Source organism: Halichoerus grypus, chromosome 11, assembly GCF_964656455.1.
Source record: "Halichoerus grypus chromosome 11, mHalGry1.hap1.1, whole genome shotgun sequence".
In the NCBI taxonomy this organism is placed as follows: Eukaryota; Metazoa; Chordata; class Mammalia; order Carnivora; family Phocidae; genus Halichoerus; species Halichoerus grypus.
The window spans coordinates 41,057,617-41,076,001 of record NC_135722.1 but is presented as its reverse complement, the minus strand read 5'-3'; the positions used below and the strand labels follow the sequence as shown (position 1 = coordinate 41,076,001).

General features: G+C 47.4%; 1 long non-coding RNA gene across 1 annotated transcript; it reads right to left on the bottom strand.

Annotated features, from left to right (window-relative positions):
- Window positions 1–256: 256 nt before the first annotated feature.
- LOC118539796 (uncharacterized) lies at window positions 257–2,833 on the bottom strand. The gene is made up of 3 exons (XR_004919339.2): window positions 2,696–2,833; window positions 711–783; window positions 257–358 (listed from the first exon to the last, which is right to left on the bottom strand). It is a non-coding gene; the product is annotated as an uncharacterized LOC118539796 (long non-coding RNA).
- Between the last annotated feature and the right edge of the window lie 15,552 nt (window positions 2,834–18,385).

Genomic DNA, 18,385 nt, shown 5'->3' with positions numbered 1-18,385 from the left:
ACACATTCCACACAGGCTTCGGAGTCCAGCAACGCTGACTTCCAATCCCAGCTGTGCGGCCTACCTCCTGGGGCCCTCGGCACACTTCCACGTCACCTGTTGAGACAGTGCCATGTGGCAGCCAGCCTGGGGACAGGAAGGGGAGCAGTGGGTACCCGCACAAGCCTGCACAGCAGCACCCACCTTCCCCTTTTTACACATGAGCACGCTCGCCCCAGGGCCCAGGCCCGAACTCACGCAGACTGGGTGATGGCAGGGTCCTCGCTCTCCCAGAATGCTCTACTGATTAGTCCTGACACCAGCCATATCGTTAGTCCAGATTATTCCTGACAGGACCGATCCTTTGACTCTAGTAGAGCTGGAGTAAAAATAAGTCTGGTCTGTAAGCTTTACTTGGTATTTTAGGATATTTCTGTCATGTTGATTGAGGTCACGGAGAGCAGCAAGATCTTCCTTCTTAAAAGCCCAAGAACTTCAGTGCCAAAGGCAATGACTCCAGAGTTTTCCCATTTGAACACACACAGACAGACACACACACAGACACACGGCCTCAGTTTTTTCCTGAGGGCCCTGAAGAATTATTTTTCATAAAAGAGAGCTAATGGTGTAGGGCTTTTCTAGACAACAGGTCAAATGGGTTGTCAGATTTGGGGTCAAGAATTTTCCCAGTCCCTGGAAGGCTGGCTGGGCGGAGGGTGGGGGCTACTGACCATCAGTGCGGCTCCTCCATCGTGGAGAGCTGCCTCTCGTGGGCCAGGCTCCCATCTGGGAGTTCACAGTCGACTGGGGAGAAACAAAAACAAAAACATAAAAACAGGAAATTACAACAGGTTAATAAAATTACAACATGGAGTAGTAGAAGCAAATACAAAGTCCCCAGATAACTTGGAGGAGGCACTAGCCCTGTTCTGGAGACCCAAGGAAGATTGGCTGAAAAAAAAAGTATCAACTGATTCAGGTTTTGAAGGGTGAATAGGAGTTTTTTAGGAACTATCATTTATTTTTCTGCCTGAAGAGTGGAGAGAAGGAAGCAGAGGAAGAAGCCGTATCTGTGCAGTATACATGTGACCTGCCAGGCCGCCCTGGGGACTTCTTACACATTCGCACATTATTAATTCGCACAATAGCTACCTGCGATGGGATTTTTACAGGAAGGAAACTTAGGACCAAGAAGGGTAGGTTCAGTCATTTACCCAAGGTCACAAATCTAGCAAATGCTCATGCCAGAAACCCACCCCAGGGCTTTTGGCTCTGACAGCCTGGCTCTCTCCCAGCTGCCGGCTTCTGTAGGTGCAGGAGGTGGGCATTAATGGGGTTTATCTGTTACAAACTGTACACTTTTCGACATAGAATGATGTTAAATAATTAGAAACTGATTGAGCAAATGGTCTTCTTCAGACTTAACCCTGCACAGATCTTCTAATCCGTTCACAGAAGCTTCAAGTCTCCCAAGTGCTGTCCTACCTACTTTGCCATCAGCCCAGCCCTACAACCTGGGCAGGCAGGTCCTGCGTCTGGTACATCAGGGGCAGAGCCAGGACTAAAATCTTAGGCTCTGGACTCCCATTCCAGTGCTCTCTGCATGACACCAGGGTTGTCCTTATCTCTTCCCTTTTGTGTCTCTGGCACCGTGAAGAAGGGCCCTGAGGCCTGGCAGATGCTGAGTGCTTTCTGCATTCTCATGTAAGGTAAAATGCCACATAATACAAGATTGGTGCTGAGTAGATTCCTTTGTATGAAGGGGTGTGGGTTTGAATTTCTGTGCTGACCACATCTTACTTGTGTGATGTTGGGCCATGCTACTCAACCTCTTAGAGTTTGTCATCTGAGGAAGGGGGCGTGAGGATAAAGCCCATTCACAGGGGCACTGTTTCCATGTACACAAAACGCTTGGTACTTACTAGGTGCTCAGTAAGTGTGAGTTCACTTTTCTTTTTCCTTTCACCTTGGAAGAGGCATGACCTGTGTCCAGGGTAGACAAGGTTAAGCTCACACCCACAGGGACCTAGGCGTCCCCATAAAATCAGGGCTTATATTGCCTTGCACAGTAATTCTCTAGCTGATGGACAGTCTGAATCAGATCGTGGAACAGACTCATGGTTTTCAAACTGGGTTCCAAGAGGTCCAGAGGTCCCGGGAGGTGATTCAAGGATGGTGGGCTCAGTGGTCAGGACTTCAGGCCAACCCCCCCATGCACCTCCAGGTCAACAAAAGCAACATCTTTTTGATGTGCTTTATATGTTGGGCTTCCAGTTAAAATTTCGTTTTCTTGAGGGCAAGTATTGAGGACTGAAAATGGAAAACCTGTGTTTGGAGAATCATAGTTTAACATTATCATAGCATCTCAAAATGGATTCCTTTTCTTCTCATCTTCCCTCTATCCTGCCCTCCTTAATAGGAAACGCCCCTGTTGCCTCCTCCCGGCCTCCAACCCCCTGCACGGAGACCAGTCACAAGGCGAAAGATGAGCTCAGGTCCGTACTAACAAAGGCCCTGAGCTCCGAGCACTTGGCACAGGTGGAGAAGCTGCGATCTGGGCTTTCAGTCCTGGAATGGTGCTTTCCGTCCTAACCCAGGCTGTGGGGGCTTGTTGGCTGAAGCAGTTTAGAGACGGGGGGACAGGGCGCCCAGCACAGCAACGTAAGGGCAGAGAAGAGCATTGAAATGAGCCAGTGACTGTGGGAGGAACACACACCTTCCAGGTCGCTCCACTTCCTGCCTGATACCCGATAAGGTGGAAAATGACACATTGACTTTGGAGCCAAGAAGAGCTGAGTTCAAATCCTGGGTCTGCTGCTGATGGCCTTGAGCAAGTCAACTCCTTCCAGTCTTCAATTCCTCATCTACGAGATAAAAATAGTGAGTGCTGTCACAGACTCAAGTGTGAGCGTGTATGTTATATTAAATATAGTAAACATATGATATATCAAAATATATATAGTTTAAAGAATGCAGAAGATATTGTATGAAAAACAATAGGTGCAGAACATAGGCTCCTTTCCCTAACCAGCTGCCGTATCAGTATATTCCAGACCATACACTGGGACGTTGGCTTGTGAAAGGGTGGAGTGAAATGATGTAAATCAACGTCCTTGTGCATCTCCTGGCACCCAGTAGGCGTCCTCTGCACCCTCCCCTCCTTCTGTACAGTATGTCCTGGCCGGGCTCCTGACTCAGTCTCCGAGAGGCATCTGTCCCAGACCCCTGTTCCTAGTTCTTGTATATGGAGTCACCCGAATCTTCCCGCAAACAAATGAACAAAACAAGACAGATGTCAAAGCTCCACCAGCAAGTTCCTGAGTTCCTACTCAGCAAACAGAACATTATCTGATTTAATTATCCACTTTAGTTTCATACCAATCCACGAGATTGGTGTTAAGGGACTTGCCTCCCCCCTTACAACAATGATGTTGTGGCTCAGAGAAATGAGCAGTTTCCTAAGGGCCCTCAGCCTGGTGGGGGTGAAGCTGAGGTTTGAGGGGACTGTCTGTAGCCGAAGAATCTTCTGCAACATCACCCTGCTCCCTGAAATGGGCAGGCTGGGCACTGGGTAGAGAGGCCTGGATCCCAGCACTGGCTTACCATCGGCTTGCTGCACTAGAACCTGTTTCCTCCTGTGAAAATGACAAGAGTCCCTTCTGTCCTTAACCCATATGCCTGCACCCTGGTGTCAGGGCCAATCCGAATGGGCCATAAGCTCTCTGTCTCTCTACCTTTCCCCAAGCTGTTCCCTGCACTTCCACTGCCTCCCTCATCACCCCATGTCCTCCTGGTGAATTAAGTTCTATGATTTTGCACGATCTTCTCTCGCCTCCTCCAGAAAGTCATCCCAGATGACTCAGGAGGAGTCAAGTCCCCCTTCCTCTGTGCTTCCATAGTCCCGCATCTACCCCATGGCTATGACCCTTGTCCTGGTGTATTCATGCGATTGTAGGACTCTCTCTGAGCAGACTGGGGGCTCTCATGTGTCCCATTTATCTTTATACCAGTGTCCATCAGAGAATACTTGCTCAGATAAAGTTTATGGAATGAACACATTCATGAATAACTGCGGAAAGAGAACAAGGGAGGGAGGGAGGGAGAGCATCCGTGAATGAGTTCAGGGTTTTGTTAGGTTCCGTGACTTAGGAATAGGTTATTCTTACAGTTCTTCCATTGCTGATTTCGTGTCACCACGGGGAGCAATGCCCCAAGTTCACAGCATCACATCCTTCCCCACATCCTGAGCTCTCCCTCCAACCTGCCGGCTGGCTGGCTGGTGGCGGGGCCGGCTTGCCGCCCATGGACAGATCTCCCAGATTATGAATATCAGCCTAGTTTCCCCATCTCTGTGTCTCCCTGCCTGCTAGGCCAGCCTCCTTTCCTTCCCATTATGGCTGGGAGAGGGCTACATCCTTATATGCCAGGCTTTCCCCCACAGCAGGAGCCCTTGACTCCTGGGCCACATGCCCCTCACATGCCCAGCCTGTGCGGCATCCCCAAGACCAGTGCCCAATGCTTCCTGCCTGCCAGTGACAATCCATCCACGCCTAGTGAAATCTGGAGATGGGCTGGGGATCTCCTCCAGCGAAGGCCTGGGGGTGGGCACACGTGGCCGGGGTTCAGGCTTGACCAGGCCATGGAAACCATAAAGGTCACGTGTGGTCTAACCTCAGGCGTGTGCCTTTTATCCCTCTGTGCCAAAGGGTTTTTCATCTGCAAACTGGAGACAAGAACGCATAATAACTACTTCTGCGAAGTGTTTCCAGGAACACATTACATGATGCTCATTCGCCTCAGTGCCTGGTGCGTGGCGAGAGCTGAATACACGTGAACCTTCTTCCACGTCACTGTGTCTTGTTGTCCCTGTCGCTGCCGTTGTGTTCACGAAGGGTGCACAGCCTGCCCAGGTACGCCTCCCGTGCGGCTGCTTTTCCTCAAACTGTCCATTATTATTCTGAAGACTAAGTCAGAGAGGTAGTAGGACCACACCAGGCTCAAACCTAATCAAGTCCCCGTCAATCCAAATGAACTTTTCTCACCGATTCTCAGATCTTCTGCATCTTGCCACTGGGTGCATTTTCCCCACATAATGAAGTTGGGGCGGCCCTGGCTGCCCACTGTCAGCTCCTGCCTGGTCCCCGGGTGTGACCTCCACACTGTCACAGCTGTTCTCAGGCACTGCGCTGTGAGACCCCCCCCCCAACCCCCGGCCTCTGTCTGCCTTCTCATCGGGGGAAGATTAACATGATGTCCTTGTAATTCTGCATCCATGACACATGTCAATTTCCTTCAACACATTTGGAAGGAGGGCAAGTTCTACTTTGTAAGGACCGTCACTTATTTTGAACTGGAAGAAAATAATTTATTTGGTCAAAGTTGTGTTTTTCCATCAAGGGCACATATTTCCCTTTTGTAATGGGAAATGGGTCTCCCAGAATCCCCCATAGAGTAGTCTCCAAAGCCATTCCAGTGTGGGGCTTTCTCCGTTTATTTCAGTGAACTAATCCAACAACTAAGAGACTGGGTTCACAAATAACCCCATGAATGGAGGAGAAACGCAGGGTGCGGTAGCCAGATTCTTCCCTTTCTGATGTTTCTGAAAGAACCATAAAAATGTCCCTCGTCTGACTGGAAATCAATTCTAATTCTTTTTACTATGGAAAGAAATGACCTGGAGGGCTCCTCCCAAGACCGGGGCCCTGCCTCTTGGCTCAGAAACTTTGCTGGGGTTCCTAGGGCCACCTGTCACCCAGCTAAAAGGACTGGTCAGCACTTTTCTCGCTACAAGTGCCGGGCCTTTTAGCCTGGAACCCCCAACTTGGGGACACCTCTTAGAGGCTAAGATTTGGTCAGTGACAGACCGGAAGATTCAAGCCCTTGAATGAAGCCACAGAGTCTCTGGCCCTGGGAGCTTATGCCTGCAGGGACCGATGTGGAGTGATCCCACCCCTCCCACCTCTCCTGAACCATCTTCAACAGATGTTCAATTCTTGGATCTGGAAGGGATGTCCTCTAGGCCCCGTCTTCAGGCTATGTAAATGACAAGCTTGTACAGCAAAGGAAGCTGCCTCAGACATTCTCGATAGGACTCCAAGAGAAGAGAGAGGGTAAGTAACTTGCTCAGGGTCACACAGCTCGTGACTATCGAAACTGGATTTGGAATTCAAGTTTATATGACTTCAAATGACACCTTTCTGCTCTGTTTCTCCTTGGAAGGCCGTCTCAATGTGGCTGAGATCCTGGTGGACGTCCACTTTCCCCAAAGCTGTAAACTTTACAGGTTATGGCCAGATCCCCTGCCATCTGCTCGCCTCTGAAGGGCTTCTCCAAACGCCAGACATCCCACTGGGCTAATGTCTCCAAAATGTTCCTGATGCTCAAGCACTCACTCGCAGAGAAAAGCTGGACCCCAACCCCGATATTGGACAAGATCCTATAGGAACTTTATTTAAAAGTCTAGGAAGCAGGGAGGGAAAATGAGAAATCATTAAGGCGGTGGCAGGCTCACATCCCAGGGAGGGACCATCACGGCTCACACCTCCTGCTCAGGCTGGGGACTGCATTTGTGTTTAATAACGACTTTGATCCCTCTGCCAGTGGCGGCGGTCATTGAGAAATCCTGACATAAAGAAGGTATCTGGGAGATAAAGTTCTGCAAGCGATGATTACTAGCACTTAAGTTCTCTTTTTGTTGAAAGGAAGAATCCCAGATTGAACAGTGCATTGAATGATATGACAAGCGAGTACTTGATCCCTGTCCAGCTGGAGGGGGATTGTACCCATCAGCAGCTTTTTAGCTAAGGACGTCTTTATATTTTCCCTTCTTTGTCTGGGCCTCTCTAGTTCCTCCTTTTACTTCATGTCAGCACTATATAGTAGGTATGCCAAGTGGTTTTGAAATTTAAATTACAGTCTCTTTTTCAGATGTTATTGGAAAGAACATGTAATTTATAACCACGTGTTAGGAGTACAGGATGTTCATGGTCCACTGCCAATTTTTCTTTTGTAAAGTTAATAAAACTTTCATAAAACACTTATACACTTGTATATTTCATGGTAAAGATTTTTTTTTTATCTCATAGGCTAATGTAAAGATTTATTAAAACCATTTTTTTGTTAAGAGGAGTGTCAATAGTTTGCAGCTGAGTGTAATTTTGAATCCGTGGAAGATGACGGTCTGATGGAAAATGACAGTAACAGCTTTGTTGATTTAGCACTAAAAATAAAGGAGCCTTTCAAATGCGAGAATGCTCTAATATCCAGAGTGGGCTAGGACGCACTCAGGCCAATGGAGGCGAGCTGGAGGAGCCGGCCACCAGCACTCCAGCCCCTGGCAAGAGCAGAGAAGGACTGGATGGAGCCCAGGTGGGAGAGTGAGCAGCGGCCCCCAGGGATTAGCTGGAAAGACAGCTCTTGTTGGGGACGGAGGGAGGAGCGAGGAGGAGTGTCTGGGGCCCGCTTTTACTTCTTACAGCAGGAAACTCTGGAATCTGCCTGCCCCCACAGCACTCCTGGCCCTTCTTAGCCTTCTCTGGAGCCTGGTTTTTCCTGAAGGTCAAGGACTACATAACAATGAATTTGTTACAATCTGGCACATCCCTTCCCTCCATCCCCCAACCCTGCCACCCCCGGCAATCCATGTCTACCCCAAACTGCTCCTTATCATTTGATAAGATCATTTGATGGAAACTCACTTAACTTTTTACCAACTATATACCCGAGCATCCTGGAAGATCTTTTTCTGATTATTCTTTTCCTTTTCTGTTTTGTTTTGTTTGTTTGTTTTTAGCTGGTAAAGGGGTGTGCTCTCCTATGTGGGGCTGCGTATGGAGTTTGCCACAGAGTTCGGCCATTTGGAGAAGTAAATAGACCTCCCAGAGCTTCTGTTTTCTTCTCCATGAAAGGCAGATGATAACTGACCTCCCGGCCCCTTTACCAGAGCATTCTGAGACTCGTGGTTTGCAAAGCATATGGATCGGCTTTGTAAGCTACAGGCAGTGGGCACGGGCATTCCTCTTCTCCAGGCCGGAGCCATCAACCATGAGGAGGCCTGCAGAGAGCCTGGCAAATGGCACAAAGCTCCTCATTTCTCAGATGTTGAGATGGGCTGAATTTACAACGATTATACAAATCTGAGGAAATAAAGAAGGGATGATTATTAACTGTCTGCCTAGGCCTTTGCCTTAGGACGTCCTATTAGCCCCATTTCACAGATGACGAAGTGAGACCACAGAAGGCCAGGCCATCGGCCCAGGTCACGGAACAAGGGAGACAAGTGGGTCTCAAACTTTGGCCATGCAAGGTCCGAAGCTTACCTTCTTCCATTCCATGACATCAGAAACAGCACGCGCACTGGGGGGTTCCTCCGCGCTAAGCACCTGCAAAGCATTCTCTCCCTTAACCTCAGCGGGTCCTGCAGAATCACCGTTATCCTCATGCCCCTGGAAGGCTGGCGCAGGTCAAAGTGAGTGGCCTCTGCCCCTTAGAGTCACAATTCCCCATTGAGAAGGTTGCCTATGCTCGGAGTCCAGAAACTCTACTACCCCCCTCTCCCCAAGCTGAGGGTCGGCCCCTGAGGTTCGCCTCAGGAACTGGGGCATCAGGACCCCATGCTCCCCGTGGGTCTCTGGCCCAGCTCCCTCACTCTGTCCTCCCCTTCCTGGTTCTTCCCGCTCTCCCACATTCTCTTGCTCCCTTCCCAACCAAAGCGGGGCTCTCTGTGGCAGCTTTTCTCCTGGGGACCCTCCCCAGCACCCCTGGGGCAAGGGCCAGGCACATTCCTGGCTTAGGATCACTGTTTCCTTTGCTGGAGCCACCTCCAGCCACCTCTGTCACCCTCATTTACTGGCTAGCTTCTATTCCTCGAGGAAGTTTCTGCTTACTTGTCATTTCTTCAGACCCTTCCTGACCCCTCTGACTGGACCAGGCCATTTGTGTGTACTTTCATATCATCTTGTGTTTTCCCAGCACCTCTCACAATCACAATTACGTATTTATAGAATAATTCATTTGCAGTCTGTGTCACCTGCTCGACCATGAGCTCCAGGGGAGGAGCCCCATTTGTCTTATGAATTGCTTATGCGTTTTCCATGCCCGACATATTGCTGGGTTAGTCTTCTCCCAGACCTCTTAGGACCACAGCCAAATCTTCCTCCTCTTCCAGACAAGAGATGCCCTCCCAGATGACCTCCTGCCTTTACACCTGGTCCAGTTTGTGACTGTGCCCTGGGTCCCCTGTATAGTGTCACAGAGTCCCGTGAGGGGAGACTCTCGTGACAGCCTTCACCTGTGAGCTTCTGAGGGGGAAGTTATAAACTCCCAGATGGTGGGTGGTACGGGAACATAGCCCATGGCCTGGCCTCCTCCATGTCTCAACCACTCTGAAATGTGGAGTACGGACAGCTTTAGGCTCCTGGGAGAGAATGTAGAAGAGAAATCGGGACCCCAGGACAAGAAGCCCCAGAGAAGGGATAGAAGACCTCTGTCACTGTTTCTCTGGACAGAGAGGAGATGGGACCCCAGGAGCATAGCCTGGGGTGTGGGTGTAGACTTTTTCCTCCCAGGAGACTCCTTTGCATTGGATCTGGGACAGGGCTATGGTTTCATGGAGCAAGCCACTCCCAGGTGCACAGCTTTGCTTGTTGCTGTTGATTTTGCTATTGTTGCTTCTAGAAAAGGCAATGTGGTCCAGGAGAAGGTTGCCTCTAGAGCCTGACGGTGCAGGCCTGGGGCGTGAGAACCAGTGGCAGGAGCCCTGCCGTGCACCGAGCCTCCGCGCATGCTCACAGTGTGACCAGGCTGTGGCCTCTTGAATGGAATCAGCCAGCTTCCCCTGCAATTGGCTATCGTAGGGGAGTGTTGTCAAAGCTGGAGGGCCCACTGTTCGCCATCTCTCCAGCTTGAGACAAGTTAGTGGAGCAGTTAAGAGTTCAAGTTCTGCTCCTAGAACCTCAGCTTATTAGCTTTATCATCTTGGGGAAATTACTTTGCATCTCTGTGTCTCAGTTATAATTGTAAGCAGGGCTGGCTTCATGAGCATTGATTCATGCGTCCGCACAGGGCCCCATGCTCCCAGGGCCCTATACTTTGCAATGCTCTGCTCTTGCCATCTTGAAATTCTTAATAATTTTTTTAAGCAAAAAGCCCATGTTTTCGTTTTGAATTGGATTGGGCTTTGCAAATAAATACATATTATAAAATAAATATTTATTATAAGAATGAGGGTGAAGAACAGTGTGATAAGACAGCTCTGTAGCTGGCATACATTAAGGCCCCAATATTAAGGGCCATTATGATTATTGCCTCCTGGCTGTCTATTGGTACTTCATACCTCTCCAGCTTTCTGGCAGGTAGTTGGTGAGAAAGGACATCTCTGGGCTTCAAAGACAATCAAGGACAGTCTTTAATCTTCTAACAGAATTCAGACTGAATAAAAATCAGAGACCTTGGCTGGCCTCATGACACATTCCCTCAGGAACCCCACGGGGTATAAAGTAGGACTGACAGGTGGCAGGCTGTGGAGGGCAGGCCAGGGGTAACCTGGGTGACAGGCTGCCTGAGAACCAAGGTCACACTCTCCTCTCCTTGTTACCTCACCCTCGGTAGCAAAGCCACTCTGCTATAGCCACCAAGTTGACCATTTTGGATGCTCTCTTGCCAGACCCACCATTCCTCTCTGCTCTCCCGAGTCTGGGAGTGAGCGACTGGGTGTGGTTCCCAGATAGGCACATTCCAGGTAATAGAAACAGGTGGGAGAAGAGTTGGCGTCATTCTTGTTTCACCTGGTTGATAGGTTAGAATGTCCGCATCTCTCTCCAGTCCTCTCTGACCACCTCTGGTTCTTCTAACACGTGCAGCCATGGCCAGTGGTAGGTGACTCTCTCCATTATCCTTCTGACCTCTCCCCAACATATTCCCTAACTTCTGCCTGAACCCAAGTGCTGGAATGCCTTTGTCCTTTTGGTTTGAGAATATTATTACCATCCCTCTTTCTCTTGGATGTGTTGTCTAGAAAACCAAACCTCTTTACTGAAAAGAAGCACCTGCTATTCGATTTGACCAAAATCTTTTTTTTTTTAAAACTCCTTTCTTTATTGCCAAAAGCTGGCAGCATGGCATGGCCCCTAAAGTTCCCCATGCAATCCCAGGTACCCTTAATAGAGAGAGGAGCCAGGAGAAGCAGACGGTCTTTTCAACCATGGGCTACGTGAGGAGCCAGGGAGGGAAAGCAGGTATCCGCAGAGCGAGGCTTTGGAAAGGGGGCTCTGAAATTCAGCCCAGTGCTTTTCTTCCTGCCGCATGATGTTGTCTCTGTTGAAAAATTCTCCTTCCCCAAACATAGAGCACAACAATCCCAATGAATGCATTGCCAATGATAAACTATGTATGGACAAATAACAACAGTGACAAAACCGCGCGCAGAGACAAGGCAGTCTGTGTCGGGGAAGAAAGAGAAAAATAAATGAAATTAACAGTGGGAGACAAAAACAGAGGAAAACCCAGCAATTAGATTAATCATAGACTTCCAGGAAATTGGCCCAAATTTCTTTAAAATCTTGTTGATTGTTATTCAGATTGAAGGGTTCCCTCAGCAAGATTAGCCAGAGCCCACCAAGCTTGCATACCAATCTGCTGCATCCCACAGGCAGGCTGCTCGGCTCCCGGGGGCTGCGTCCCTGCTGCCCTGGGTCACCTGTGCAGGTGTGAGGGCCGCTAGGCAGAGCCCCCTACTGAGGGTCAAGAGGTGGCATTTCTCGTCCAGGCTCTTCGGCCAATGCACTTTAGGACTTTGAATAAATCCTATAACTTTCTGGACCTCAGCTTCCACATCTGTTAAATAGTCAAGTTCTACCTGCCCTTCTTAAATCAGTGGGTGAGTTCTGAGATGCTGAAGAGACAGAATAGACATGGATGTCCCTGGATAGGCCAAAAGGGCGATGCAGGCATAACATAGCTTTTGAGTATTTTCAGGGTGAGACAGAAAAGTTATGGCCCAAGGTTGAAATAACCCCCTCCCAGCACTGGGATCAAGGAAATGCAGCACGATCCTAGACCTGGTGAGCTGCTACAAAAATGTTCCAAAGCCTGCAGATTCAGTAAAACTCTCAGTACGTCTTGACCAAAATAGTCTTCCCTCTTTTATGATCTGCATTTAAGAAAAAATTGAATGACCTATCTCTGGATTTATTAATGCTTAAATCATTAGTACCTTGGCTCCAGAATGTTCTTGAGTTGCCAGAGGGACGGCAGTGATTTCAAATGCCTGGAAGTCGCCCTTCACCCATGGTGAAATAATCCAAGCATAAAATGGTTTGGGTTTGGTTTGAAGGATTGAATGCCTGAATTCTTCTTAGAACCCAACTCTTCCAAAATGACTATTTTTGGCTCAAGGTAAAAAAATATATATATTGGCTGCCTACTGGGTGCCAGGCTCTGTGCTCAGTGCTTTGCATGTGTTATTTAACATAATCCTTATAACAACCCAATGTGGCAAGTTCTATTAATATTCTTATTTTAAGGATGTGAAAAACAGCGTGCCCTTCAAGTATTATGGAAAAGATTTGGACCAATTTTTTCTTGGCCTCTGTCTTTGAGTCTTTGAATCCTATGACAAGAATAGCTAATCTGAGGGCTGAAGAGAATAGCCATCCAGTATTACATGTCTCAAAATATGTCTGCACTCGATTTAATAAGCTCCAGAAAAAAGTTAAGTAGAATTCTTTGCTGCAGGACTTCTCAGGGCCTTTGAAATGAATAAAGGGGAACGTACATGTATCATTTTCCAAACTTACTTGGCATTCTAATATTCTCCAGAAAATCATTTTAAAAATGTTGATGTAGATCATCATATCATTTTACAGAGGAAGAAACCAAGGCTCAGTCAGGGGACATAATTTACCCCAGGTCAGTGTGTTAACAGTAAGGTCAAGACAGCAACCTAGATGCCCTGAGTCTAGACCTAGGCCACATTCCAGATTCTACTACAACAAAGGGAGGTATAGCATGAAGATCAGTTGTGGGGTCCTCAGAGTTTCAAGCCAGAAGCGCCCCACATCTCATCATAGAGCACAAATCACACATTTGCAGACTCAAATGGTCCCAGATTTTAGGATAGAAGAGAAGAGCTCATTGGCTCTTGAAGGGGCTTTCTTATTTAGAATTCTCTAAAGAAACAGAACCAGAACCAGTTGGAGAGATTTTAAGTAATTGGCACATGTAATTTTGGGGTCTGGCAAGTCCAAAATCTTTAAGGCAGGCCAGGAGGCTGGAGACCCCGGGATGAGTTGATGTTATAGCTTGAATGTAAGAGACAGAATTCCCTTTTCCTTTTCCTTGGGGACCTCAGTTTGATTTCTCTAAGGCCTTCAACTGATTGGATGAGGCCCACCCAAAGTAAGAAAGGTAATCTGCTTTACTCAAAGTCTGCTGATTTAAATGTTAATCTCATCTAAGAAAAGAAAAACAAACAAACAAACAAAGAAACCAAAAAACAAACCTTCACAGGAGCATCTATACCGGCATTTGAATATGGGGGCCAAGGCAAGTTGACAACTAAAGTTAACCATCATAGGCACCGTGTTCCTTCCTGCCTTAAAATGCCAATGCCATCTTTCCACGTTATCGTCATCAACACAATGCACGCCTAGAGATCACCCACTGCTCTGGCCTTCAAGCTGTGCCCTGTGTGGACTCAGTGGTACCATGGGGGCACCCTGTGGATTTCCTCATCGGTGGGTGAGGCCAGAGGCAGAGGCCAAGGAGGAAGCCTGAGCTGAATATATTCAAGCATTCTACCATGCTGCCCTCCCTCAACCAGAATAATTCCACTTTTATCTGTTATTCCATTGAAACCAATGCTAAAACTTATTAGAAATCTTCTCAGTCTGCACTAGCATCCCAGCTCCTCCAGACCCCCTCTACTCAAAGGGGGTGCTAAGGAACAGCATTGTCAGAACCATACAGGAGCTTATGAGAAATGCAGAAGGTCAAGCCCCACTCCAGAACTACTGAATCAGAATTTGCGTTTTAACATGATCCCTAGGTGTCTTGGAAGCACCTTGAAGACTAAGGAAGAAAGCTCTACAGGTCAAGCTTTTGGAGGACAGAGACCAGCACAGAGCCAGACATATGGTAGGTGGTTGAGAATTAACTTTCCTTTAAGTAATGGCCTCACGTAGGAAACTGAGGCCAAGAGGGGGAAGGTTGACACGATTAATTAGTAGAGTGTTGGCACCAGAAAATAAGATTGTCTGATTTTATGTTCTTTGTGCAGGAATACAACTCCACCCTGGAGAGCCCAAGTTATTGCCGAAAACTGTGAAGTCTCCAGTCTGAGCATTTCAGAAACCAAGATGTTCCAATGGAAGCATCCAAGTTCTTTGTGTTTGTGGGAAAACTCCCTATAAGGAGTTCTCTCCAGCAAACCAAATCATTTGGCGAGAGTGAGCAGGCTCCCCCGAGAGGCCCCTTGGAATGGAAGAACACTGAACTATGTCTTTACCTGCAGGCACATTCAAACTGAAAGAAAAATCCCCTTCTCGGAAACCTTGGGTCCATCTAAACTGCCCTTTCCGCAAGGACTGGAGAAATTCCGAGCCGACCATGAGTTGAGGAGTTAATTTGCTGCTGTACTAAACGGCAAGCAGGGAGGCTGTCAGAGGGGAGAAGCGGCAGCAAGTGGAGAAATCTTTGATCCTCGCTTCAGCCAACTTCTTCCGGAAACTTGAATGGGAGATCAAACATGAACAGCAGTGCAGGCTCTGGGCTCTGTCCAGGGCTATAGGAATCCAATACTCCAATAATCATCCGGCTTCGACAGAAGTCAACCCAGGAAGCTCACCAAGGAAAAGGCTTGAGAAAGCAGAGGACTGAAGCCATGACAAATGAGGGAGGGGAAGAAAAGGTTGCAAACATCCTTGGGCTGTCTTCACTGGAATACTCTTCCTGTGCATTTCCTCCCTTACGCAGCCAGTCTTTCGCACACAACTCAAAAGGCAACAGAGATGAAGTTGAATAATCGCCTGCATTTCTAGACTCAGATGATAGTTCAAGGGCCTGGTCTTGGTTTTTCTCTGCTAAGGATTCACGCAAGCTCAGCCTGGGGAATCGATTTACTGTCCAAGTAGCACTGCAGACCGCGGGTCACACCAACATTTCTGTCCAGATCACAAGTGATATTCATCATAAAGCCCCTCCCACCTGTAAAGCACCTTGTAGTTTACAAAGCATTTTCACACTCATTATTTCATTTGTCCTATGGTAGGGAGGGTGGGGGGAGTGTCTTTGCGTTCCAAGGGCTCAGCATTGATTGCAAGCTGCCTCTTCACCACATTTTCACCCCAAGAATCCTGGTCATAGGTGATACATAGGACAACATGATCAAAGCCCAGCAAATCCTGCAAGTGTGGTCACTTACACCTGCCACAAATACAGAATCTCATTACAGTCACTGGCATACAGCCAACTGCTCTGATATTTAGCAGAAAGATATGGCAGATAGGCAGAATAGTGCCTCTCATCGCAGTCGGAGTGTCCAGACTGTTACCACCTTACCTTGGTACACCCAGACCCATTGCACGGAGTGGATGCTAAGTAAAAGCTGTACCTCGAGACATAATCTCTACTCATAGGCTTGGTCCTGAACTATGCTCTTCAGCTCACCCAGCTCTTAAATATTCTGGCCACCTGCTATTTTACTGGCTCTCCCTTTCTTTCCTCCCTGGTCCCTTACCAAGATGTGCTTTACAACCTGACCTCTTGTCAATGTCAACCACAACCTATTATCTTGCCCAAAGCTTAGTTCAGTATCATTCTCTTCTAATTCAACGTAGCCTAAAGGATACTGTGCACCAAAGGATGAATATATCAATCTTTGTGGGGCAGGGGAAACCACAAAATTCTGAGAAGAGCTCCATAAATCCACACTTGGCATGGTCCACTGCAGAGCCACCCAGTAAAAAGACAGTAACTAATAAAACCTAGTGAACTCTGGAGCTATTAAGTGGGGGGGGGCGGGGGTGGCTCGCCAGTTCACCCATCATTAGGTGAGTTGATACAACTAATGCTTACAGGTAATAAAACACAATCCTTTTCTTCAAGAAGCTTAGAGTCCATCAGGGAAGACAGACATTAGACATGTAGTTACAGTCCTAGGGTATGATTGTAACGAAGATTTCCCAAGTCACTTGGAGGAGGTTGCAGGTAGCAAGACCACACTGAACAACTTTAGGGGACACTATTCATGTTAGAGGCAGCCAACATAATCTCCTGGTAGGAGAGTGTCCTCAGCACTAATTCTATAGAAGCTGACCACAAAATGCCAATGTTCATAAACGTGACTGTCTCTGGCAAAGATCAAGATTTTATCCTTACATAATGAGACTGCTTAGCCCAGTGAGGGCTCTCAAGTATCCAAGACCCAGTAGAGCTGCAGGTGGTTCATAGAAAAGTACAGTAGATACCATCTCTGAAGCATATGATCTTTGCAGGACAGGCACTGTTGGAGAGCCCATCTGGCGTTAAAGTAGAGAAAAGTTTGCAGGCTCTGTGTTCAGACAGAGGATTGGAGCTCCAGATCTGTGACTTCAAGCTTGACGGTCTTGGGCAACTCAACCCGGTGATCTTCACTCCTTCCCCTGTCCAAAGGGTACGCTGATACTGTTCTCACAAAGTTTCTCGTGATGATTAAGGGTGAAGTGCCTGGCACACAGTTGAAGCTGTAAAAATGTTTCTTTTTTTCTTTCTTCTCCCTCTTTTATAAACGTGGAAGAGATTCTGGAATGCAGGAGTTGGAAGAGAACAAGAGATCACTTAACGTGTTTTCATTTTATAGATCTGGAAGCTGAAACACCATTTGAAATTAATCTGATTATCAGTCATCGAAACACTCCAAAAATAATATTGAGCAACTATTATCATCTGCTTAAATTAAATCACTTCACGTGGGCGACGCTCAGTTGTGCCGATAGCTTTACCATCTGTAAAACAAGGATTGTGATTCTGACTCCATAGTACTATTGTGAGGTTTAAATTAGAAAATACAGGTAAAGTATCAATAGTTCTGTTAAGTTTTATTTTTTTTTTAAGATTTTATTTATTTATTTGTCAGAGAGAGAGCACAAGCTGAGGGAGCGGCAGGCAGTGGGAGAAGCAGGTTCCCCGCTGAGCAAGGAGCCCAATGTGGGACTCGATCCCAGGACCCTGGGACCATGACCTGAGCTGAAGGCAGACGCTTCACCGACTGAGCCACCCAGGCATCCCAGTTCTGTTAAGTTTTAAAGCTTGCTTAAGGTTACAGCCTGCCTTGGGCAACAGGGAGGTGGGGAGAACAAAGAACTTGTATTTTTTCAGGCTAATATATATTTTTTAAATCTTGGTTATTTAGAAGTGGATGGTTTGAAGTGTGAAGAAGTCTCACCATAACCCTTTGGAATAACAAGAGATCTGGGATAAGAAAGCTCTCTTTTTACACCTGGTGGATGTCTTAGAACTAAGGTGGAAGCTGCAAGCTTTCTATCCTGTCTGTCCCTGGCCACCCCAACAGAAAGAGTGACTCTGGGGGTGCATTCAGAAGGAGACAAGAACTGATGGGAGGGGAGCCCAAACATTCACTTTCTGAAACCTCGGGGAAAGTTTACCTTTGAGTCAAGTTCGCGCGGGGGCTTTATCTGAGAGATCCCATGGCAAGAACCTCCTGAGATCCCATCTGTCAACAGTTTACATATCACTGGAACTTTCTCCAGAGCTATGGAGCCATAACTACTGGTGGGATGTTCTTTGCACAATAGCCTGAAATCACTACAGTTACTTTTGGCAGGGGTGCCCATTTTCATGGCAGTCTGGCATCTGATATTTATTGAGCACCCACTGTATACCAGGTCACCCACTTCTTAACAAACATCCCAGATGGGAAGGAAATGGCCAGAAAGTGATCCGTATGAAAATCTGGTGTTTGCCCCTCTCAAGCCATGTGACTTTGGTCAGTCTGCCTGGGCCTCAGCTTCCTTATCTATCAAATGAAAGGCAAAATCTCAGGAGATTCTTTAAAGGTTTAAAAGGTTAATGTCTCTGGCACACTGTGGGGCTAGAAATATGTTTTTTTCCTTCCCTCTTTCAAAAGCAGGCACTCTGGAGTGAGTCTGGCTTATGTCACGGTTTCTTCACTCTCCAAATATCAGACTTTAGCTGCCCCTCCGCCTTGTGAAATGGGACAATAGTATTCACCTTATGGGATCGATTAATCATGGGGTGAATAAATGCAGATTATTTATGGATGTAAGGCATTTAAGACAGCGCCTGACATATTATAACTTCTATATAAGAGTTAACTACATTTATGGTTGCTTTTCTTCTTCCTTCCCTCCTGTCCATCTTCCTCTTTCCCACTGTCCTGATAGGACAGAAG